Source organism: Hyla sarda, chromosome 2 (genome assembly GCF_029499605.1).
Source record: "Hyla sarda isolate aHylSar1 chromosome 2, aHylSar1.hap1, whole genome shotgun sequence".
NCBI classification, from domain to species: Eukaryota; Metazoa; Chordata; class Amphibia; order Anura; family Hylidae; genus Hyla; species Hyla sarda.
In genome coordinates this window covers 331,881,887-331,907,787 of record NC_079190.1, presented here as the reverse complement: position 1 = coordinate 331,907,787, position 25,901 = coordinate 331,881,887, and the positions used below count along the sequence as shown (strand labels likewise).

At 39.0% G+C, this 25,901-nt stretch overlaps 1 long non-coding RNA gene across 1 annotated transcript in view; it reads right to left on the bottom strand.

Moving 5' to 3' along the window:
* The window catches only part of LOC130356425 (uncharacterized), a 368,756-nt gene that overhangs the window by 141,469 nt on the left and 201,386 nt on the right, over positions 1 to 25,901 (bottom strand). The window lies entirely within an intron of this gene.

The window sequence follows — 25,901 nt, the reverse complement described above, 5'->3', positions numbered from 1 at the left end:
TAGTTTTGCAACAGCTGGAGGTCCGCAGGTTTGAGACCACTGCTGTACACTGTATACCTATGCCCGGGCTGCAAAAGATACAGAAAATAAACTTAACTCACCCACGTCGGCCGCACACTGGTGACGGGAACGCCAGACAGCCGTCAGCCTATCACCGGCCAGAGCAATGCCCCGCCCCTGCCAGTGATAGGCTGAGCCCACTGTCATGTAAGAAGCCGGCTTCATACATGACAGTGGGCTCAGCCTATCACTGCCCAGGGCGGGGCATCGCTCTGGCCGGTGATAGGCTGACGGCTGTCCAGCGTTCCTGTCCCCAGCGTGCGGCCGACGTGGGTGAGTTAAGTTTATTTTCTGTATCTTTTGCAGCCCAGGCATAGGTATACAGCGTACAGCAGTGGTCTCAAACCTGCGGACCTCCAGCTGTGGCAAAACTACAACTCCCAGCATGCCCGGCTGTCCGGGAATGCTGGGAGTTGTAGTTTTGCAACATCTGGAGGTCTGCAGGCTGGAGACCACTGGCGTACAGTATAGAGTTCCAGCGCCAACAAAGAGGAGGAGGGGAGTGCTTGACATATGTGAGTAGCACCCAGCTGGGCTGATCAATAATTGGGGGGAGCAGAACAGTGCTGGCGGGTAACATAGGATTAGTTCCCAATGTGGGGACAGCGCTGTGCTAGGCTGATAATACATTTCTGAGGGGGAGGGGCCCAACCGGTATTGCGGTATGGGGGAAAATTCATATCGTGCAGGCCAAAAAACTTGGTATTCGGTATGAACTGGTATACCGCCCAGCCCTAGATATACCTATGGGAAAGAGGGGGGTGTAGCTCTGCATATACCTATGGGGAAGAGGGGGTGGGGGTTTAGCTCTGCATATACCTATGGGAAAGAGGGGGGGGTGTAACTCTGCATATACCTATGGGAAAGAGGGGGGTGTAGCGTAGCTCTGCATATACCTATGAGAAGGAGAGGGGGGGTGTAACTCTGCATATACCTATAAGAAAGAGAGGGGGTATAGCTCTGCATATACCTATGGGAAAGAGGGGGATACCTGGCTACCTACCTACCTGCACTTTTACTATGCAGGACACCAAGGAGGGCATTATTACAGTTTGTGGGCCTATAGATGGGAAGATTATGTAGAGGAGGGCACTGAATATATGCAGAGTCTGACATGTTTTTCCTGCAGATGTTAAGAGATCTACATGGCGGTCTTATCCGGACAGAGAAGAAAAGGAAAGAGGACGCCGCTGATCAGAAAAGACGTAATTATGAGTCCCAAAATTTAACTGTAATCGCTTATATGGTATACACATCCTGTGTACAGCTGATGTCTACCGCCATATGGTCCTGTATATAATCACTTATATTGTATACAGATCCTTTATAGTATACTGGTCTGTATATAGTGGTTTTATTCAGTACAGTATGGCGGTATTATCCAGTTATTGTGTGGTGGTATATATTTACTCCTTGTATACCAGTATTATTGGTCATGGAAATTTACCTACGTTAAAGTGTTTCTTATATATATATATATATATATAAATTTTAGTTTAATGTGTGTGGGATTTGGGTGGAATAGGATCATGGCAGAAGATTGACGAGCTGCAGAGCCTAGCAGGGGCCCTTGCCTTTTTTTGGTCCGGGGGCCCTGAGTGTTGTCAGTCCGCTCCTGGGGGGAGGGGAGTGAGGGGGTGTAATTAAGGGGGGTGGGTGTGTGTGTGTGGGGGGGGGTGCCAAACAAAGGGTCCGCCCCGGGTGCCAAATGCTCTAGGTACGCCCCTGGACAGAGACTGGGTAGGAGAGAGGACAGACTTGTCCCGGTCGTCCAGGTAAGGGATCACTGAGACTCCTCTCGACTGCAACAGGGCTATCAATGGGGCAAGGATCTTGGTAAAGACCCGAGGAGCAGTGGCCAGACCGAAGGGGAGGGCTACGAATTGAAAATGCCCCTCCGGAACTGCAAAGCGGAGGTACCGATGATGGCCGGGAAATATTGGAACATGTAGGTAGGCATCTTTGATGTCCACCGAAGAAAGAAACTCCCCTTGTTCCATGGATGCCACTGCCGAATGGAGAGAGTCCATTTGGAAGTGGCGGATGAGAAGATGACGGTTGAGACGCTTGAGGTCCAGGATTGTCCGCACAGAACCGCCCTTCTTGGGGACCACAAAAAGATTGGAATAGAAACCCTGAAAAAGTTCCCCTGGAGGAATGGGGACAATAACTCCCTGGAGAAGCAGAGACTGGAGAGCCTCCCAAAATTGCTTCGCCAGAGAAGGAGACCGGGGGGCCCGGGACTGAAAAAAATGAATCCTTGGGAGGGAGTCAAATTCGATTAGGTATCCGTTGGACACCACGTCCCTGACCCAAGAGTCTTGAATGTGTGTGGTCCAGATGTCTCGAAAAAGTAAGAGACGACCTCCCACCCGAGAAAAATCTGCGGGTGGGGGCTTTGCTTCATGCGGAAGTGGGTTTGCGGTTGCCCGATTTGGCCGCAAAACGGCCGGAACGGTTGGTGTCCGACCTCCAAGACGGACGCGCACGGAACGAGGGAGCCTTCTTGTCCCGCGAAGGCGCCTGCCCAGAACCTTATTGGGGCCAAAAGACCGAAAGGACCAGAAGGAAGAGGACTTCCTCTAGGAAGTAGAGCGAGCCTTATTTTGAGGCAACAAGGAACTCTTACCCCCCGTCGCCTCAGAGATAATCTCGTCAAGGCACTTGCCAAAAAGACGGGCAACGGTAAAAGGAAGCTTGGTGAGAGATCTTTTGGAGGCGGCATCCGCATCCCAAGCCTTAGGCCACATGGAACGGCGGAGGGTCGCTAGGTGACCCACAGGAAAGGCAGCACAACGGGCTGACTACATGGAAGCTGTGCACAGAAAGTCCCCAGCTTTAGAGCATTGGAGAACCAAAGCAGACAGATCCTTTGGGGGGGATCCTGCCTGGATACCCTGACGGAGTTTTGAGCAACACACCGATAGGGCCTTGGACACCCATGCCGAGGCGAAGGTGAGAAGCAGAGAAGAGCCTGCTGCTTCAGAGGTAAACTTCGCTAAGGACTCCACCTTCTTGTCCATCGAATCCTTGAAAGCAGCCGCATCTGCTAGTGGCAGTGTAGTAGCCTTAGAGAGGCGGGAAATTGGTGGATCCCCCAAGGGAGGGGAAACCACCTTAGAGACGAGGTCCTTGTCGAATGGGTAACGCACTAGAACCTTCTTAATTCCCGGGAACCTCTTGTCCGGATGTTTCCATGCAGATTCCAGAAGGGTGTCAAATTCAGCGTGAGAGCTGAACCTTTGAGGAGCTGGTTTGGCATGATGAAAGGGTACTTCAGGAGTCATGTCCGAAGATCCTGGGTCCTCTAAGTGAAAGGTGTCTCTTATGGCCGCAACCAATGAGTTCACCATTTCAACTGTATCCGAGCGGTCCTCTGAGTCAGATGCCGATTCGGAAGCCTAATCCACCAGTTCACCAGGAGAATGTGAATGAGTGGAGGCAGCCCTGGAGGGGGGCGACCCTGACCGGTACACGGCTCTGGCGAGGCAGAGCGGCGACTCCGGGAACGTCTTCTGGAGGAGCGACATTTGTGACCAGATGACACGGGGGGCGGGACCCACGAGGGGAGCACCCACGTCTACCTGAAGACTCAATGGAAGAGTCAGAAGAGGCACCCCTAGTACGCTTGTGAGAGCTTGAAGTATGTGGAGAAGAGGAGCGGGGCCCTTTAGAAGGCCAGCGCAGAGCAGACCTCTTCATGGAAGTCACCACGTCCCGGGAGGCCTCAGCCACCAAATGGGAGACTTGAGTCAATTCAGCCATATACTGGGATAGGGAAGAAACCCAGGCTGGAGGGGCGGCCGAATCCACCAGAACTGAAAGAGCATCCAGGGGTACCAGGGGGTCTGGGGGAGCAGTGGAGCAGGCAGAGCAAGTGGGTTCAGCAGAACCAGGCAGTTTAGAATTACAGCTCTTACAGACAAAATGGTAAACTAACGCTCCAGTTGTCTGTTTAGAGGGAGGAACAGTTCTGGGTACGGACATAATGAAAAAAGAACTCTCTCACCCGAGTCTGTGTCCCCTGTGGCAGCTGCTGTGAGGAGAACTTCGCTCTGTGTTGATAGAGAGGGAGAAACAGGCCAGCCAATAGCCAGAGAGGGGCGTGCCGGAAGCAGAGGCACTGTCTGATTGGCCCCTGACACCTAAAATCGCGTGCACGGCGCTGATTGGAGGACAATTCGCGCCTCCAGTAAGCTCCGGCGGCCCTGTGGGCGGAGCTATAGCGCCACGGCCGCAGAAATGCCTATGAAGAAGAAATAGTAATGGTGCACGCTCCTTACTCCGCATATACGCCCGCGGGGAAGTGAGCGGGCGAGACACATATTCGCTGGCAGCAAACTGCTGCCGACTGCTAAAGTAAGTCAGTGATTCATAGTAAAAAACACACACACACATGCGTGCATAAGAATAAAATGAGCCATTGATTCCAAATATGCCACTGCTCGCCCCAGAAATAAGGATAAAGCCCCTAGCACAGGCCAGCCCCATAGACCCTGAAAGGTGGGCCAAAAACTGAGGGTCTCCAGAGGTTGCAAGTCAGCACCTAAGGGAGAAAGGGATATATACTCACCTCAGTCAGAAGAACTTACCTAATGGAGTCTTCTGTGAGGTCTTCTGTCAGCTTTCTGTCACCTGCATCACACCGAGCTACCATGTGCGAGCGAGGCGAGCGGGGAAATAGGGGGACCCGGACCCATGAGGTACAACCCCAGGTGCTGACCGTTGGCGAGAGGGGGTTAACAGCCCATATACGCAATGTCTGTGCCCCTTCAATTGCAATGGGGAAACAGTGAGCCGCAGTTCCTGAGTCCCCACCTGAAAACATGAAAGAAAAAGGAATAAAAAACTAACACATCATTAACTAGGAAAAAAATAAAACAGAAGACCTGGTCTGGAGAATTCCAAACCATGTCCACCTCCTTTAGACACTAAGCTAAAACTGATTAGCTCAGGGACTGGAGGCGGGTATATCCTGCTGGAAGGAGCCAACTTTTTTGTTGCCACAATGTCATACCTCCTAGAGACAGCAGCATACACCCATGGTCTGTGTCCCCCAATGGAGCCGATGGAGAAAATCTTGTTAGTGCATCGCTACTTTTTGAGAGCTGTATTCTTTTTAATTTTTTAAATCCAAAAATGTTGTGTGATGGCAATTTTTTTCCATGAAGAGTTGGCATTCTTAGTGGTACCATTTTGGAGTACATGGGACATTTTGATCACTTTTTATTTTAGTTTTACAGAGGTGGCATTGGCACTGTTTATATTTAATATGATGAACACAGGGAAATATAAGACCCTGTGCCCAAATGGAGGCCTCCTCCTCCCCTTATAGCCTTCCTTTCCATCTCTATAATTGCTGTCCTTGCCAATTCTCTGCTGTAATTCTTGCTAATAGCGGTATATTGAAACAGTTTGGGGTCTTATTTTTGCAGGATGGGTAGCGGTTTTGAATAGTACTATTTTTGGGTATATCTGACATTTTGATCACATTTTATGAAATTTTTAGTGAGGAGGTATTACCCAAAATCAGTAATTTTGGCAAGATTATTATTATTACTTTTTACGTTGTTAACCGTGCATTATCTATAACTTGATAATTTCATTCTGCAGGTCAGCACGATTATGGCAATACCTCATTTATGTACTTTATTTGATGGTTTATTACTTTTACACTATAAAAACTATTTTTGATCAAAAAAATCTTATTAGTGCATCGCTACTTTTTCAGAACTGTATTCTATTTTATTTTTATACCGAAAATGTTGTATGGTGGCAAATTTTTTCCATTAAGAGTTGACATTCGTAGTGGTACTATTTTGGAGTACTTGGGACATTTTGATCACTTTTTATTTTAATTTTACAGAGGCGGCATTTGCACAGTTTTTATTTAATATTTGAGCACAGGGAAACATAAGACCAAATGGAGACCTCCTCCTCCCCTTATAGCCTTCCTTTCCATCTCCATAATTGGTGTATTTGCCAATTCTCTGCTGTAATTCTTGCTAATAGCAGTATATTGAAACTGTGTGGGGTCTTATTTTTTGCAGGATAGGTAGCGGTTTTGAATAGTACTATTTTTGGGTATATTTGACATTTTGATCCCATTTTATGACATTTTAAATTACTCAAAATCAGTAATTTTGGCATATTATTACTTTTTACGTTGTTCACCGTGCCTTATCAATCACATGATAATTTCACTCTGCAGGTCGGCACGGTTATGGCGATACCTCATTTATGTACTTTATTGGATGGTTTATTACTTTTACACTATAAAAACTATTTTTGATTAAAAAAAACAATTGTTTGCGCATCGCTACTTTTTGAGAGCTGTATGTTTTTTTATTTTAATACCAACAATGTTGTTTGATGGGAAATTTGTTCCCTGAAGAGTTGGCATTCTTAGTGGTAACATTTTGGAGTACATGGGACATTTTGATCACTTTTTATTTTAGTTTTACAGAGGCCGCAATGACTAGGTTTTTATTTAATATTTTATTACACTATAAAACCTATTTTTGATCAAAAAAATCTTGTTAGTGCATCGCTACTTTTTGAGAGCTGTATTCTTTTTAAATTTTTATACCGACAATGTTGTATGATGGCAAATTTTTCCATGAAGAGTTGACATTCGTAGTGGTACCATTTTGGAGTACTTGGGACATTTTCATCACTTTTTATTTTAGTTTTACAGAGTTGGCATTTGCACAGTTTTTATTTAATATTTGAGCACAGGGAAACATAAAACACTGTGCCCAAATGGAGGCGTCCTCCTCCCCTTTTAGCCTTCCTTTCCTTCTCCATAATTCCTGTTTACCAATTCTCTGTTGTAATTCTTGCTAATAGCAGTACTTGTGTGATGACAATTTTTTTTCCATGAAGAGTTGACATTCGTAGTGGCACCATTTTGGAGTACATGGGACATTTTGATCACTTTTTATTTTAGTTTTACAGAGGTGACATTTGCACAGTTTTTATTTAGTATTTGAGTACAGGGAAACATAAGACCCTGTGCCCAATTGAAGGCCTCCTCCTCCCCTTATAGCCTTCCTTTCCATCTCCATAATTGTTGTTTTTACCAATTCTCTGTTGTAATTCTTGCTAATAGCAGTACTTCTGTGATGACAATTTTTTTTCCATGAAGAGTTGACGTTCGTAGTGGTACCATTTTGGAGTACATGGGTCATTTTGATCACTTTTTGTTTTAGTTTTACAGAGGCGGCATTTGCACAGTTTTTATTTAATATTTGATCACAGGAAAACAAACGACCCTGTGCCAAAATGGAGGCCTCCTCCTCCCCTTATAACCTTCCTTTCCATCTCCATAACTGGTGTCTTTGCCAATTCTCTGCGGTAATTCTTGCTAATAGCAGTATATTGTGTTGGATCTTATTTTTTGCAGGATAGGTAGCGGTTTTGAATAGTACTATTTTTGGGTATATCTGACATTTTGATCACATTTTATGAATTTTTAGTGAGGAGTATTAGCCAAAATCAGTAATTTTGGCAAGATTATTATTATTACTTTTTACGTTGTTTACCGTGCATTATCAATAACATGATAATTTCGTTCTGCAGGTTGGCACAATTATGGTGATACCTCATTCATGTACTTTATTGGATGGTTTATTACTTTTACACTATAAAAACTATTTTTGATAAAAAAAATTGTTTGTGCATCGCTACTTTTTGAGAGCTCTATTTTTTTTTTATTTTAATACCAACAATGTTGTTTGATGGCAAATTTGTTTCATGAAGAGTTGGCATTCTTAGTGGTACCATTTTGGAGTACATGGGACAATTTGATCACTTTTTATTTTAGTTTTACAGAGACGACAATGGCTAGGTTTTTATTTAATATTTTGGGCCTATGCCCAAATGGAGGCCTCCTCCTCCCCTTATAGCCTTCCTTTCCATCTCCATAATTGCTGTCTTTACCAATTGTTTGTTGTAATTCTTGCTAATAGCAGTACTTGTGTGATGCCATTTTTTTTTTTTCCATGAAGAGTTGACATTCGTAGTGGTACCATTTTGGAGTACATGGGACATTTTGATCACTTTATTTTAGTTTAACAGAGGCGGCATTTGCACAGTTATTATTTAATATTTGAGCACAGGAAAACATAAGACCCTGTGCCCAAATGGGGTCTCCTCCTCCCCTTATAGCCTTCCTTTCCATCTCTTTAATTGCTGTCTTTACTAATTCTCTGTTGTAATTCTTGCTAATAGCAGTACTTTTATGATGACAATTCTTTTTTCCATGAAGAGTTGACAATTGTAGTGGTACAATTTTGGAGTACATGGGACAATTTGATCACTTTTTATTTTAGTTTTACAGAGGTGGCATTTGCACAGTTTTTATTTAATATTTGAGCACTGGGAAACATAACACCCTGTGCCCAAATGAAGGCCTCCTCCTCCCCTTATAGCCTTCCTTTCCATCTCCATAATTGCTGTTTTTACCAATTCTTTGTTGTAATTCTTGCTAATAGCAGTACTTTTGTGATGACAATTTTTTTCCCATGAAGAGTTGACATTCGTAGTGGTACCATTTTGGAGTACATGGGACATTTTGATCACTTTTTATTTTAGTTTTACAGAGGCGACAATGGCTAGGTTTTTATTTAATATTTTGGGCCTGTGCACAAATGGAGGCCTCCTCCTCCCCTTTTAGCCTTCCTTTCCATCTCCATATTTTCTGTCTTTATCAATTGTCCGTTGTAATTCTTGCTAATAGCAGTACTTGTGTGATGCCATTTTTTATTTTCCAAGAAGAGTTGGCATTCGTAGTGGTACCATTTTGGAATACATGGGACATTTTGATCACTTTTTATTTTAGTTTTACAGAGGTGGCATTTGCACAGTTTTTATTTCATATTTGAGCACAGGGAAACATAAGACCCTTTGCCAAATTTAAGGCCTCCTCCTACCCTTATAGCCTTCCTTTCCATCTCCATAATTGTTGTTTTTACCAATTCTCTGTTGTAATTCTTGCTAATAGCAGTACTTTTGTGATGAATTTTTTTTTTCCATGAAGAGTTGACGTTCGTAGTGGTACCATTTTGGAGTACATGGGTAATTTTGATCACATTTTATTTTAGTTTTACAGAGGTGGCATTTGCACAGTTTTTATTTAATATTTGAGCACTGGAAAACATAACACCCTGTGCCCAAATGAAGGCCTCCTCCTCCCCTTATAGCCTTCCTTTCCATCTCCATAATTGCTGTTTTTAGCAATTCTCTGTTGTAATTCTTGCTAATAGCAGTACTTTTGTGATGACAATTTTTTTCCCATGAAGAGTTGACATTCGTAGTGGTACCATTTTGGCGTACATGGGACATTTTGATCACTTTTTATTTTAGTTTTACAGAGGCGACAATGGCTAGGTTTTTATTTAATATTTTGGGCCTGTGCACAAATGGAGGCCTCCTCCTCCCCTTATAGCCTTCCTTTCCATCTCCATATTTTCTGTCTTTATCAAATGTCTGTTGTAATTCTTGCTCATAGCAGTACTTGTGTGATGCCATTTTTTTTTTCCATGAAGAGTTGACATTCGTAGTGGTACCATTTTGGAATACATGGGACATTTTGATCACTTTTTATTTTAATTTTACAGAGGTGGCATTTGCACAGTTTTTATTTCATATTTGAGCACAGGGAAACATAAGACCCTGTGCCCAATTTAACGCCTCCTCCTACCCTTATAGCCTTCCTTTCCATCTCCATAATTGTTGTTTTTACCAATTCTCTGTTGTAATTCTTGCTCTTAGCAGTACTTGTGTGATGACAATGTTTTTTTCCATGAAGAGTTGACGTTCGTAGTGGTACCATTTTGGAGTACATGGGTAATTTTGATCACATTTTATTTTAGTTTTACAGAGGTGGCATTTGCACAGTTTTTATTTATTATTTGAGCATAGGGAAACATAAGACCCTGTGCCCAAATGGAGGCCTCCTCCTCCCCTTATAACCTTCCTTTCCATCTCCATAATTGTTGTCTTTGCCAATTCTCTGCGGTAATTCTTGCTAATAGCAGTATATTGAAACTGTGTGGGGTCTTATTTTTTGGAGGATAGGTAGCGGTTTTGAAGAGTACTATTTTTGGGTATACCTGACATTTTGATCACATTTTATGACTTTTTAGTGAGGAGTATTAGCCAAAATCAGTAATTTTGGCAAGATTATTATTATTGCTTTTTACGTTGTTCGCCGTGCATTATCAATAACATGATAATTTTGTTCTGCAGGTCAGCACAATTATGGTGATACCTCATTCATGTACTTTATTGGATGGTTTATTACTTTTACACTATAAAAACAATTTTTGATTGTTTGTTTGTGCATCGCTACGTTTTGAGAGCTCTATTTTTTTATTTTCATACCAACAATGTTGATTGATGGCAAATTTGTTCCATGAAGAGTTGGCATTCTTAGTGGTACCATTTTGGAGTACATGGGACATTTTGATCACTTTTTATTTTATTTTTACAGAGGCGTCAATGGCTAGGTTTTTATGTAATATTTTGGGCCTGTGCCCAAATGGAGGCCTCCTCCTCCCCTTATAGCCTTCCTTTCCATCTCCATAATTGCTGTCTTTACCAATTGTCTGTTGTAATTCTTGCTAATTGCAGTACTTGTGTGATGACATTTTTTTTTTCCATGAAGAGTTGACATTCGTAGTGGTACCATTTTGGAGTACATGGGACATTTTGATCACTTTTTATTTTAGTTTTACAGAAGTGGCATTTGCAGTTTTTATTTAATATTTGAGCATAGGGAAACAAAAGACCCTGTGCCCAAATGAAGGCCTCCTCCTCCCCTTATAGCCTTCCTTTCCATCTCCATAATTGCTGTTTTTACAAATTCTCTGTTGTAATTCTTGCTAGTAGCAGTACTTTTGTGATGACAATTTTTTTTCCATGAAGAGTTGACATTCGTAGTGGTACCATTTTGGAGTACATTGGACATTTTGATCACTTTTTATTTTAGTTTCACAGACGTGGCATTTCCACAGTTTTTATTTAATATTTGAGCACAGGGAAACATAAGACCCTGGCCCAATTGAAGGCCTCCTCCTCCCCTTATAACCTTCCTTTCCATCTCCATAATTGGTGTTTTTGACAATTCTCTGCTGTAATTCTTGCTAATAGCAGTATATTGAAACTGTGTGGGGTCTTATTTTTTGCAGGATAGGTAGCGGTTTTGAATAGTACTATTTTTGGGTATATCAGACATTTTGATCACATTTTATGACTTTTTAGTGAGGAGTATTAGCCAAAATCAGTAATTTTGGCAAGATTATTATTATTATTACTTTTTACGTTGTTCACCGTGCATTATCAATAACATGATAATTTCGTTCTGCAGGTCGGCACAATCATGGTGATACCTCATTCATGTACTTTATTGGATGGTTTATTACTTTTACACTATAAAAACTATTTTTGATTTAAAAAAATTGTTTGTGCATCGCTACTTTTTGAGAGCTGTATTTTTTTTTATTTTAATACCAACAATGTTGTTTGATGGCAAATTTGTTCCATGAAGAGTTGGCATTCTTAGTGGTACCATTTTGGAGTACATGGGACATTTTGATCACTTTTTATTTTAGTTTTACAGAGGCAACAATGGCTAGGTTTTTATTAAATATTTTGGGCCTATGCCCAAATGGAGGCCTCCTCCTCCCCTTATAGTCTTCCTTTCCATCTCCATAATTGCTGTATTTACCTATAGTCTGTTGTAATTCTTGCTAATAGCAGTACTTGTGTGATGCCATTTTTATTTCCCCTGAAGAGTTGACATTCGTAGCGGTATCATTTTGGAGTACATGGGACATTTTGATCACTTTTTATTTTAGTTTAACAGAGGCGGCATTTGCACAGTTTTTATTTAATATTTGAGCACAGGAAAACATAAGACCCTGTGCCCAAATGGAGGCCTCCTCCTCCCCTTATAGCCTTCCTTTCCATCTCCATAATTGCTGTCTTTACCAATTCTCTGTTGTAATTTTTGCTAATAGCAGTACTTTAATGATGACAATTTTTTTTCCATGAAGAGTTGACATTCGTAGTGGCACCATTTTGGAGTACATGGGACATTTTGATCACTTTTTATTTTAGTTTTACAGAGGTGGCATTTGCACAATTTTTATTTAACATTTTAGCACAGGGAAACATAACACCCTGGGCCCAATTGAAGGCCTCCTCCTCCCCTTATAGCCTTCCTTTCCATCTCCATAATTGTTGTTTTTACCAATTCTCTGTTGTAATTCTTGCTAATAGCAGTACTTTTGTGATGAAATTCTTTTTTTCCATGAAGAGTTGACGTTCGTAGTGGTACCATTTTTGAGTACATGGGTCATTTTGATCACTTTTTATTTTACTTTTACAGAGGCGGCATTTGCACAGATTTTATTTAATATTTGAGCACTGGGAAACATAACACCCTGTGCCCAAATGAAGGCCTCCTCCTCCCCTTATAGCCTTCCTTTCCATCTCCATAATTGCTGTTTTTACCAATTCTCTGTTGTAATTCTTGCTAATAGCAGTACTTTTGTGATGACAATTTTTTTTCCATGATGAGTTGACATTCGTAGTGGTACCATTTTGGAGTAAATGGGACATTTTGATCACTTTTTATTTTAGTTTTACAGAGGTGGCATTTGCACAATTTTTATTTAATATTTGAGCACAGGGAAACATAAGACTGTGTGCCCAATTGAAGGCCTCCTCCTCCCCTTATAGCCTTCCTTTCCATCTCCATAATTGTTGTTTTTACCAATTCTCTGTTGTAATTCTTGCTAAAAGCAGTACTTTTGTTATGCCATTTTTTTTTCCATGAAGAGTTGACATTCGTAGTGGTACCATTTTGGAGTACATGGGACATTTTGATCACTTTTTTTTTTAGTTTAAAAGAGGCGGCATTTGCACAGTTTTTATTTAATATTTGAGCACAGGAAAACATAAGACCCTGTGCCCAAATGGAGGTCTCCTCCTCCCCTTATAGCCTATCTTTCCATCTCCATAATTGCTGTCTTTACCAATTCTCTGTTGTAATTTTTGCTAATAGTAGTACTTTTATGATGACAATTTTCTTTCCATGAAGAGTTGACATTCGTAGTGGCACCATTTTGGAGTACATGGGACATTTTGATCACTTTTTATTTTAGTTTTACTGAGGTTGCATTTGCACAATTTTTATTTAATATTTGAGCACAGGGAAACATAAGACCCTGTGCCCAATTGAAGGCCTCCTCCTCCCCTTATAGCCTTCCTTTCCTTCTCCATAATTGTAGTTTTTACCAATTCTCTGTTGTAATTCTTGCTAATAGCAGTACTTGTGTGATGCCATATTTTTTATCCATGAAGAGTTGACATTCGTAGTGGTATCATTTTAGAGTACATGGGACATTTTGATTACTTTTTATTTTAGCTTTACAGAGTCGGCATTTGCACAGTTTTTATTTAATATTTGAGAACAGGGAAACATAAGACCCTGTGCCCAAATGGAGGCCTCCTCCTCCCCTTATATTCTTCCTTTCCATCTCCATAATTGCTCTCTTTACCAATTCTCTGTTGTAATTTTTGCTAATAGCAGTACTTTTATGATGACAATTTTTTTTCCATGAAGAGTTGACTTTCGTAGTGGTACCATGTTGGAGTACATGGGACATTTTGATCACTTTTTATTTTAGTTTTACAGAGGTGGCATTTGCACAGTTTTTATTTAATATTTGAGCACAGGGAAATATAAGACCCTGTGCCCAATTGAAAGCCTCCTCCTCCCCTTATAGTCTTCCTTTCCATCTCCATAATTGTTGTTTTTACCAATTCTCTGTTGTAATTCTTGCTAATAGCAGTACTTGTGTGATGACAATTTTTTTTCCATGAAGATTTGACGTTCAAAGTGGTACCATTTTGGAGTACATGGGTAATTTTGATCACTTTTTATTTTAGCTTTACAGAGTCGGCATTTGCACAGTTTTTATTTAATATTTGAGAACAGGGAAACATAAGACCCTGTGCCCAAATGTAGGCCTCCTCCTCCCCATATAACCTTCCTTTCCATCTCCATAATTGGTGTCTTTGCCAATTCTCTGTGGTAATTCTTGCTAATAACAGTATATTGAAACTGTGTGGGGTCTTATTTTTTGCAGGATAGGTAGCGGTTTTGAATAGTACTATTTTTGGGTATATCAGACATTTTGATCACATTTTATGACTTTTTAGTGAGGAGTATTAGCCAAAATCAGTAATTTTGGCAAGATTATTATTATTACTTTATACGTTGTTCGCCGTGCATTATCAATAACATGATACTTTCGTTCTGCAGGTCGGCACAATCATGGTGATACCTCATTCATGTACTTTATTGGATGGTTTATTGCTTTTACACTATAAAAACAATTTTTGATTAAAAAAAATTGTTTGTGCATCACTACTTTTTGAGAGCTGTATTTTTTTTTTATTTTAATACCAACAATGTTGTTTGATGGCAAATTTGTTCCACGAAGAGTTGGCATTCTTAGTGGTACCATTTTGGAGTACATGGGACATTTTGATCACTTTTTATTTTAGTTTTACAGAGGCGACAATGGCTAGGTTTTTATTTAATATTTTGGGCCTGTGCCCAAATGGAGGCCTCCTCCTCCCCTTATAGCCTTCCTTTCCATCTCCATAATTGCAGTCTTTACCAATTGTCTGTTGTAATTCTTGCTAATAGCAGTACTTGTGTGATTCCATTATTTTTTTCCATGAAGAGTTGACATTCGTAATGGTACCATTTTGGAGTACATGGGACATTTTGATCACTTTTTATTTTAGTTTAACAGAGCTGGCATTTGCACAGTTTTTATTTAATATTTGAGCAAAGGAAAACATAAGACCCTGTGCCCAAATGGGGCCTCCTCCTACCCTTATAGCCTTCCTTTCCATCTCCATAATTGCTGTCTTTACCAATTCTCTGTTGTAATTCTTGCTAATAGCAGTACTTTTATGATGACAATTTTTTTTCCATGAAGAGTTGACAATTGTAGTGGTACCATTTTGGAGTACATGGGAAAATTTGATCACTTTTTATTTTAGTTTTACAGAGGTGGCATTTGCACAGTTTTTATTTAATATTTGAGCACAGGGAAACATAACACCCTGTGCCCAATTGAAGGCCTCCTCCTTCCCTTATAGCCTTCCTTTCCATCTCCATAATTGCTGTCTTTACCAATTGTCTGTTGTAATTCTTGCTAATAGCAGTACTTGTGTGATGCCATTATTTTTTTCCATGAAGAGTTGACATTCGTAATGGTACCATTTTGGAGTACATGGGACATTTTGATCACTTTTTATTTTAGTTTAACAGAGCTGGCATTTGCACAGTTTTTATTTAATATTTGAGCAAAGGAAAACATAAGACCCTGTGCCCAAATGGGGCCTCCTCCTACCCTTATAGCCTTCCTTTCCATCTCCATAATTGCTGTCTTTACCAATTCTCTGTTGTAATTCTTGCTAATAGCAGTACTTTTATGATGACAATTTTTATTTCCATGAAGAGTTGACAATTGTAGTGGTACCATTTTGGAGTACATGGGAAAATTTGATCACTTTTTATTTTAGTTTTACAGAGGCGACAATGGCTAGGTTTTTATTTAATATTTTGGGCCTGTGCACAAATGGAGGCCTCCTCCTCCCGTTATAGCCTTCCTTTCCATCTCCATATTTTCTTTCTTTATCAATTGTCTGTTGTAATTCTTGCTAATAGCAGTACTTTTGTGATGACAATTTTTTTTCCATGATGAGTTGACATTCGTAGTGTTATCATTTTGGAGAACATGGGACATTTTGATCACTTTTTATTTTAGTTTTACAGAGGTGGCATTTGCACAATTTTTATTTAATATTTGAGCACAGGGAAACATAAGACCCTGTGCCCAATTGAAGGCCTCCTCCTCCCCTTATAGCCTTCCTTTCCATCTCCATAATTGTTGTTTTTACCAATTCTCTGTTGTAGTTCTTGCTTATAGCAGTACTTGTGTGATGCCATTTATTTTTCCATGAAGAGTTGACATTCGTAGTGGTACCATTTTGGAGTACATGGGACATTTTGATCACTTTTTATTTTAGTTGAACAGAGGCGACATTTGCACAGTTTTTATTTAATATTTGAGCACAGGAAAACATAAGACCCTGTGCCCAAATGGGGCCTCCTCCTCCCCTTTAAGCCTTCCTTTCCATCTCCATAATTGCTGACTTTACCAATTCTCTGTTGTAATTCTTGCTCTTAGCAGTACTTTTATGATGACAATTTTTTTTCCATGAAGAGTTGACAATTGTAGTGGTAGCATTTTGGAGTACATATGACAATTTGACCACTTTTTATTTTAGTTTTACAGAGGTGGCATTTGCACAGTTTTTATTTAATATTTGAGCATAGGGAAACATAAGACCCTGTGCCCAATTGAAGGCCTCCTCCTCCCCTAATAGCCTTCCTTTCCATCTCCATAATTGCTGTCTTTACCAATTGTCTGTTGTAATTCTTGCTAATAGCAGTACTTGTGTGATGCCATTATTTTTTTCCATGAAGAGTTGACATTCGTAGTGGTACCATTTTGGAGTACATGGGACATTTTGATCACTTTTTATTTTAGTTGAACAGAGGCGACATTTGCACAGTTTTTATTTAATATTTGAGCACAGGAAAACATAAGACCCTGTGCCCAAATGGGGCCTCCTCCTCCCCTTTAAGCCTTCCTTTCCATCTCCATAATTGCTGACTTTACCAATTCTCTGTTGTAATTCTTGCTCTTAGCAGTACTTTTATGATGACAATTTTTTTTCCATGAAGAGTTGACTTTTGTAGTGGTACCATGTTGGAGTACATGGGACATTTTGATCACTTTTTATTTTAGTTTTACAGAGGTGGCATTTGCACAGTTTTTATTTAATATTTGAGCACAGGGAAACATAAGACCCTGTGCCCAATTGAAGGCCTCCTCCTCACCTTATAGTCTTTCTTTCCATCTCCATAATTGTTGTTTTTACCAATTCTCTGTTGTAATTCTTGCTAATAGCAGTACTTGTGTGATGACAATTTGTTTCCATGAATAGTTGACGTTCGTAGTGGTACCATTTTGGAGTACATAGGTAATTTTGATCACTTTTTATTTTAGTTTTACAGAGACGGCATTTGCACAGTTTTTATTTAATATTTGAGAACAGGGAAACATAAGACCCTGTGCCCAAAAGGAGGCCTCCTCCTCCCCTTATAACCTTCCTTTCCATCTCCATAATTGGTGTCTTTGCCAATTCTCTGCGGTAATTCTTGCTAATAGCAGTATATTGAAACTGTGTGGGGTCTTATTTTTTGCAGGATAGGTAGCGGTTTTGAATAGTACAATTTTTGGGTATATCTGACATTTTGATCACATTTTATGACTTTTTAGTTTGGAGTATTAGCCAAAATCAGTAATTTTGGCAAGATTATTATTATTACTTTTTACGTTGTTCGCCGTGCATTATCAATAACGTGATACTTTCGTTCTGCAGGTCGGCACAATCATGGTGATACCTCATTCATGTACTTTATTGGATGGTTTATTACTTTTACACTATAAAAACAATTTTTGATTAAAAAATAATTTTTGTGCATCACTACTTTTTGAGAGCTGTATTTTTTTTTTATTTTAATACCAACAATGTTGTTTGATGGCAAATTTGTTCCACGAAGAGTTGGCATTCTTAGTGGTACCATTTTGGAGTACATGGGTTATTTTGATCACTTTTTATTTTAGTTTTACAGAGGCGACAATGGCTAGGTTTTTATTTAATATTTTGGGCCTGTGCCCAAATGGAGGCCTCCTTCTCCCCTTATAGCCTTCCTTTCCATCTCCATAATTGCATTCTTTACCAATTGTCTGTTGTAATTCTTGCTAATAGCAGTTCTTGTGTGATGCCATTTTTTTTTTTCCATGAAGAGTTGATTTTCGTAGTGGTACCATTTTGGAATACATGGGACATTTTGATCACTTTTTATTTTAGTTTTACAGAGGTGGCATTTGCACAATTTTTATTTAATATTTGAGCACAGGGAAACATAAGACTGTGTGCCCAATTGAAGGCCTCCTCCTCCCCTTATAGCCTTCCTTTCCATCTCCATAATTGTTGTTTTTACCAATTCTCTGTTGTAATTCTTGCTAAAAGCAGTACTTTTGTTATGCCATTTTTTTTTCCATGAAGAGTTGACATTCGTAGTGGTACCATTTTTGAGTACATGGGACATTTTGATCACTTTTTATTTTAGTTTAACAGAGGCGGCATTTGCACAGTTTTTATTTAATATTTGAGCACAGGAAAACATAAGACCCTGTGCCCAAATGGAGGTCTCCTCCTCCCCTTATAGCCTATCTTTCCATCTCCATAATTGCTGTCTTTACCAATTCTCTGTTGTAATTTTTGCTAATAGTAGTACTTTTATGATGACAATTTTTTTTCCATGAAGAGTTGACATTTGTAGTGGCACCATTTTGGAGTACATGGGACATTTTGATCACTTTTTATTTTAGTTTTACTGAGGTTGCATTTGCACAATTTTTATTTAATATTTGAGCACAGGGAAACATAAGACCCTGTGCCCAATTGAAGGCCTCCTCCTCCCCTTATAGCCTTCCTTTCCATCTCCATAATTGTAGTTTTTACCAATTCTCTGTTGTAATTCTTGCTAATAGCAGTACTTGTGTGATGCCATTTTTTTTATCCATGAAGAGTTGACATTCGTAGTGGTATCATTTTAGAGTACATGGGACATTTTGATCACTTTTTATTTTAGCTTTACAGAGTCGGCATTTGCACAGTTTTTATTTAATATTTGAGAACAGGGAAACATAAGACCCTGTGCCCAAATGGAGGCCTCCTCCTCCCCTTATAGCCTTCCTTTCCATCTCCATAATTGCTGTCTTTACCAATTCTCTGTTGTAATTTTTGCTAATAGCAGTACTTTTATGATGACAATTTTTTTTCCATGAAGAGTTGACTTTCGTAGTGGTACCATGTTGGAGTACATGGGACATTTTGATCACTTTTTATTTTAGTTTTACAGAGGCGACAATGGCTAGGTTTTTATTTAATATTTTGGGCCTGTGCACAAATGGAGGCCTCCTCCTCCCGTTATAGCCTTCCTTTCCATCTCCATATTTTCTGTCTTTATCAATTGTCTGTTGTAATTCTTGCTAATAGCAGTACTTTTGTGATGACAATTTTTTTTCCATGATGAGTTGACATTCGTAGTGTTATCATTTTGGAGAACATGGGACATTTTGATCACTTTTTATTTTAGTTTTACAGAGGTGGCATTTGCACAATTTTTATTTAATATTTGAGCACAGGGAAACATAAGACCCTGTGCCCAATTGAAGGCCTCCTCCTCCCCTTATAGCCTTCCTTTCCATCTCCATAATTGTTGTTTTTACCAATTCTCTGTTGTAATTCTTGCTAATAGCAGTACTTGTGTGATGCCATTTATTTTTCCATGAAGAGTTGACATTCGTAGTGGTACCATTTTGGAGTACATGGGACATTTTGATCACTTTTTATTTTAGTTTAACAGAGGCGGCATTTGCACAGTTTTTATTTAATACTTGAGCACAGGAAAACATAAGACCCTGTGCCCAAATGGAGGCCTCCTCCTCCCCTTATAGCCTTCCTTTCCATCTCCATAATTGCTGTCTTTACCAATTCTCTGTTGTAATTTTTGCTAATAGCATTACTTTTATGATGACAATTTTTTTTCCATGAAGAGTTGACTTTTGTAGTGGTACCATGTTGGAGTACATGGGACATTTTGATCACTTTTTATTTTAGTTTTACAGAGGTGGCATTTGCACAGTTTTTATTTAATATTTGAGCACAGGGAAACATAAGACCCTGTGCCCAATAGAAGGCCTCCTCCTCACCTTATAGTCTTCCTTTCCATCTCCATAATTGTTGTTTTTACCAATTCTCTGTTGTAATTCTTGCTAATAGCAGTACTTGTGTGATGACAATTTGTTTCCATGAATAGTTGACGTTCGTAGTGGTACCATTTTGGAGTACATAGGTAATTTTGATCACTTTTTATTTTAGTTTTACAGAGACGGCATTTGCACAGTTTTTATTTAATATTTGAGAACAGGGAAACATAAGACCCTGTGCCCAAAAGGAGGCCTCCTCCTCCCCTTATAACCTTCCTTTCCATCTCCATAATTGGTGTCTTTGCCAATTCTCTGCGGTAATTCTTGCTAATAGCAGTATATTGAAACTGTGTGGGGTCTTATTTTTTGCAGGATAGGTAGCGGTTTTGAATAGTACAATTTTTGGGTATATCTGACATTTTGATCACATTTTATGACTTTTTAGTGTGGAGTATTAGCCAAAATCAGTAATTTTGGCAAGATTATTATTATTACTTTTTACGTTGTTCGCCGTGCATTATCAATAACGTGATACTTTCGTTCTGCAGGTCGGCACAATCATGGTGATACCTCATTCATGTACTTTATTGGATGGTTTATTACTTTTACACTATAAAAACAATTTTTGATTAAAAAAAATTGTTTGTGCATCACTACTTTTTGAGAGTTGTATTTATTTTTATTTTAATACCAACAATGTTGTATGATGGCAAATTTGTTCCACGAAGAGTTGGCATTCTTAGTGGTACCATTTTGGAGTACATGGGACATTTTGATCACTTTTTATTTTAGTTTTACAGAGGCGACAATGGCTAGGTTTTTATTTAATATTTTGGGCCTGTGCCCAAATGGAGGCCTCCTTCTCCCCTTATAGCCTTCCTTTCCATCTCCATAATTGCATTCTTTACCAATTGTCTGTTGTAATTCTTGCTAATAGCAGTTCTTGTGTGATGCCATTTTTTTTTTTCCATGAAGAGTTGATTTTCGTAGTTGTACCATTTTGGAATACATGGGACATTTTGATCACTTTTTATTTTAGTTTTACAGAGGTGGCATTTGCACAATTTTTATTTAATATTTGAGCACAGGGAAACATAAGACTGTGTGCCCAATTGAAGGCCTCCTCCTCCCCTTATAGCCTTCCTTTCCATCTCCATAATTGTTGTTTTTACCAATTCTCTGTTGTAATTCTTGCTAAAAGCAGTACTTTTGTTATGCCATTTTTTTTTCCATGAAGAGTTGACATTCGTAGTGGTACCATTTTGGAATACATGGGACATTTTGATCACTTTTTATTTTAGTTTAACAGAGGCGGCATTTGCACAGTTTTTATTTAATATTTGAGCACAGGAAAACATAAGACCCTGTGCCCAAATGGAGGTCTCCTCCTCCCCTTATAGCCTATCTTTCCATCTCCATAATTGCTGTCTTTACCAATTCTCTGTTGTAATTTTTGCTAATAGTAGTACTTTTATGATGACAATTTTTTTTCCATGAAGAGTTGACATTTGTAGTGGCACCATTTTGGAGTACATGGGACATTTTGATCACTTTTTATTTTAGTTTTACTGAGGTTGCATTTGCACAATTTTTATTTAATATTTGAGCACAGGGAAACATAAGACCCTGTGCCCAATTAAAGGCCTCCTCCTCCCCTTATAGCCTTCCTTTCCATCTCCATAATTGTAGTTTTTACCAATTCTCTGTTGTAATTCTTGCTAATAGCAGTACTTGTCTGATGCCATTTTTTTTATCCATGAAGAGTTGACATTCGTAGTGGTATCATTTTAGAGTACATGGGACATTTTGATCACTTTTTATTTTAGCTTTACAGAGTCGGCATTTGCACAGTTTTTATTTAATATTTGAGAACAGGGAAACATAAGACCCTGTGCCCAAATGGAGGCCTCCTCCTCCCCTTATAGCCTTCCTTTCCATCTCCATAATTACTGTCTTTACCAATTCTCTGTTGTAATTTTTGCTAATAGCAGTACTTTTATGATGACAATTTTTTTTCCATGAAGAGTTGACTTTCGTAGTGGTACCATGTTGGAGTACATGGGACATTTTGATCACTTTTTATTTTAGTTTTACAGAGGCGACAATGGCTAGGTTTTTATTTAATATTTTGGGCCTGTGCACAAATGGAGGCCTCCTACTCCCGTTATAGCCTTCCTTTCCATCTCCATATTTTCTGTCTTTATCAATTGTCTGTTGTAATTCTTGCTAATAGCAGTACTTTTGTGATGACAATTTTTTTTCCATGATGAGTTGACATTCGTAGTGTTATCATTTTGGAGAACATGGGACATTTTGATCACTTTTTATTTTAGTTTTACAGAGGTGGCATTTGCACAATTTTTATTTAATATTTGAGCACAGGGAAACATAAGACCCTGTGCCCAATTGAAGGCCTCCTCCTCCCCTTATAGCCTTCCTTTCCATCTCCATAATTGTTGTTTTTACCAATTCTCTGTTGTAATTCTTGCTAATAGCAGTACTTGTGTGATGCCATTCATTTTTCCATGAAGAGTTGACATTCGTAGTGGTACCATTTTGGAGTACATGGGACATTTTGATCACTTTTTATTTTAGTTTAACAGAGGCGGCATTTGCACAGTTTTTATTTAATACTTGAGCACAGGAAAACATAAGACCCTGTGCCCAAATGGAGGCCTCCTCCTCCCCTTATAGCCTTCCTTTCCATCTCCATAATTGCTGTCTTTACCAATTCTCTGTTGTAATTCTTGCTAATAGCAGTACTTGTGTGATGACAATTTTTTTTTCCATGAAGATTTGACGTTCAAAGTGGTACCATTTTGGAGTACATGGGACATTTTGATCACTTTTTATTTTAGTTTTACAGAGGTGGCATTTGCACAGTTTTTATTTAATATTTGAGCACAGGGAAACATAAGACCCTGTGCCCAATAGAAGGCCTCCTCCTCACCTTATAGTCTTCCTTTCCATCTCCATAATTGTTGTTTTTACCAATTCTCTGTTGTAATTCTTGCTAATAGCAGTACTTGTGTGATGACAATTTGTTTCCATGAATAGTTGACGTTCGTAGTGGTACCATTTTGGAGTACATAGGTAATTTTGATCACTTTTTATTTTAGTTTTACAGAGACGGCATTTGCACAGTTTTTATTTAATATTTGAGAACAGGGAAACATAAGACCCTGTGCCCAAAAGGAGGCCTCCTCCTCCCCTTATAACCTTCCTTTCCATCTCCATAATTGGTGTCTTTGCCAATTCTCTGCGGTAATTCTTGCTAATAGCAGTATATTGAAACTGTGTGGGGTCTTATTTTTTGCAGGATAGGTAGCGGTTTTGAATAGTACAATTTTTGGGTATATCTGACATTTTGATCACATTTTATGACTTTTTAGTGTGGAGTATTAGCCAAAATCAGTAATTTTGGCAAGATTATTATTATTACTTTTTACGTTGTTCGCCGTGCATTATCAATAACGTGATACTTTCGTTCTGCAGGTCGGCACAATCATGGTGATACCTCATTCATGTACTTTATTGGATGGTTTATTACTTTTACACTATAAAAACAATTTTTGATTAAAAAAAAATTGTTTGTGCATCACTACTTTTTGAGAGTTGTATTTATTTTTATTTTAATACCAACAATGTTGTATGATGGCAAATTTGTTCCACGAAGAGTTGGCATTCTTAGTGGTACCATTTTGGAGTACATGGGACATTTTGATCACTTTTTATTTTAGTTTTACAGAGGCGACAATGGCTAGGTTTTTATTTAATATTTTGGGCCTGTGCCCAAATGGAGGCCTCCTTCTCCCCTTATAGCCTTCCTTTCCATCTCCATAATTGCATTCTTTACCAATTGTCTGTTGTAATTCTTGCTAATAGCAGTTCTTGTGTGATGCCATTTTTTTTTTTCCATGAAGAGTTGATTTTCGTAGTTGTACCATTTTGGAATACATGGGACATTTTGATCACTTTTTATTTTAGTTTTACAGAGGTGGCATTTGCACAATTTTTATTTAATATTTGAGCACAGGGAAACATAAGACTGTGTGCCCAATTGAAGGCCTCCTCCTCCCCTTATAGCCTTCCTTTCCATCTCCATAATTGTTGTTTTTACCAATTCTCTGTTGTAATTCTTGCTAAAAGCAGTACTTTTGTTATGCCATTTTTTTTTCCATGAAGAGTTGACATTCGTAGTGGTACCATTTTGGAATACATGGGACATTTTGATCACTTTTTATTTTAGTTTAACAGAGGCGGCATTTGCACAGTTTTTATTTAATATTTGAGCACAGGAAAACATAAGACCCTGTGCCCAAATGGAGGTCTCCTCCTCCCCTTATAGCCTATCTTTCCATCTCCATAATTGCTGTCTTTACCAATTCTCTGTTGTAATTTTTGCTAATAGTAGTACTTTTATGATGACAATTTTTTTTCCATGAAGAGTTGACATTTGTAGTGGCACCATTTTGGAGTACATGGGACATTTTGATCACTTTTTATTTTAGTTTTACTGAGGTTGCATTTGCACAATTTTTATTTAATATTTGAGCACAGGGAAACATAAGACCCTGTGCCCAATTAAAGGCCTCCTCCTCCCCTTATAGCCTTCCTTTCCATCTCCATAATTGTAGTTTTTACCAATTCTCTGTTGTAATTCTTGCTAATAGCAGTACTTGTGTGATGCCATTTTTTTTATCCATGAAGAGTTGACATTCGTAGTGGTATCATTTTAGAGTACATGGGACATTTTGATCACTTTTTATTTTAGCTTTACAGAGTCGGCATTTGCACAGTTTTTATTTAATATTTGAGAACAGGGAAACATAAGACCCTGTGCCCAAATGGAGGCCTCCTCCTCCCCTTATAGCCTTCCTTTCCATCTCCATAATTGCTGTCTTTACCAATTCTCTGTTGTAATTTTTGCTAATAGCAGTACTTTTATGATGACAATTTTTTTTCCATGAAGAGTTGATTTTCGTAGTGGTACCATGTTGGAGTACATGGGACATTTTGATCACTTTTTATTTTAGTTTTACAGAGGCGACAATGGCTAGGTTTTTATTTAATATTTTGGGCCTGTGCACAAATGGAGGCCTCCTCCTCCCGTTATAGCCTTCCTTTCCATCTCCATATTTTCTGTCTTTATCAATTGTCTGTTGTAATTCTTGCTAATAGCAGTACTTTTGTGATGACAATTTTTTTTCCATGATGAGTTGACATTCGTAGTGTTATCATTTTGGAGAACATGGGACATTTTGATCACTTTTTATTTTAGTTTTACAGAGGTGGCATTTGCACAATTTTTATTTAATATTTGAGCACAGGGAAACATAAGACCCTGTGCCCAATTGAAGGCCTCCTCCTCCCCTTATAGCCTTCCTTTCCATCTCCATAATTGTTGTTTTTACCAATTCTCTGTTGTAATTCTTGCTAATAGCAGTACTTGTGTGATGCCATTTATTTTTCCATGAAGAGTTGACATTCGTAGTGGTACCATTTTGGAGTACATGGGACATTTTGATCACTTTTTATTTTAGTTTAACAGAGGCGGCATTTGCACAGTTTTTATTTAATACTTGAGCACAGGAAAACATAAGACCCTGTGCCCAAATGGAGGCCTCCTCCTCCCCTTATAGCCTTCCTTTCCATCTCCAAAATTGCTGTTTTTACCAATTCTCTGTTGTAATTTTTGCTAATAGCAGTACTTTTGTGATGACAATTCTTTTTTCCATGAAGAGTTGACATTCGTAGTGGTACCATTTTGGAGTACATGGGACATTTTGATCACTTTTTATTTTAGTTTTACAGAGGTGGCATTTACACAGTTTTTATTTAATATTTGAGCACAGGGAAACATAAGACCCTGTGCCCAATTGAAGGCCGCCTGCTCCCCTT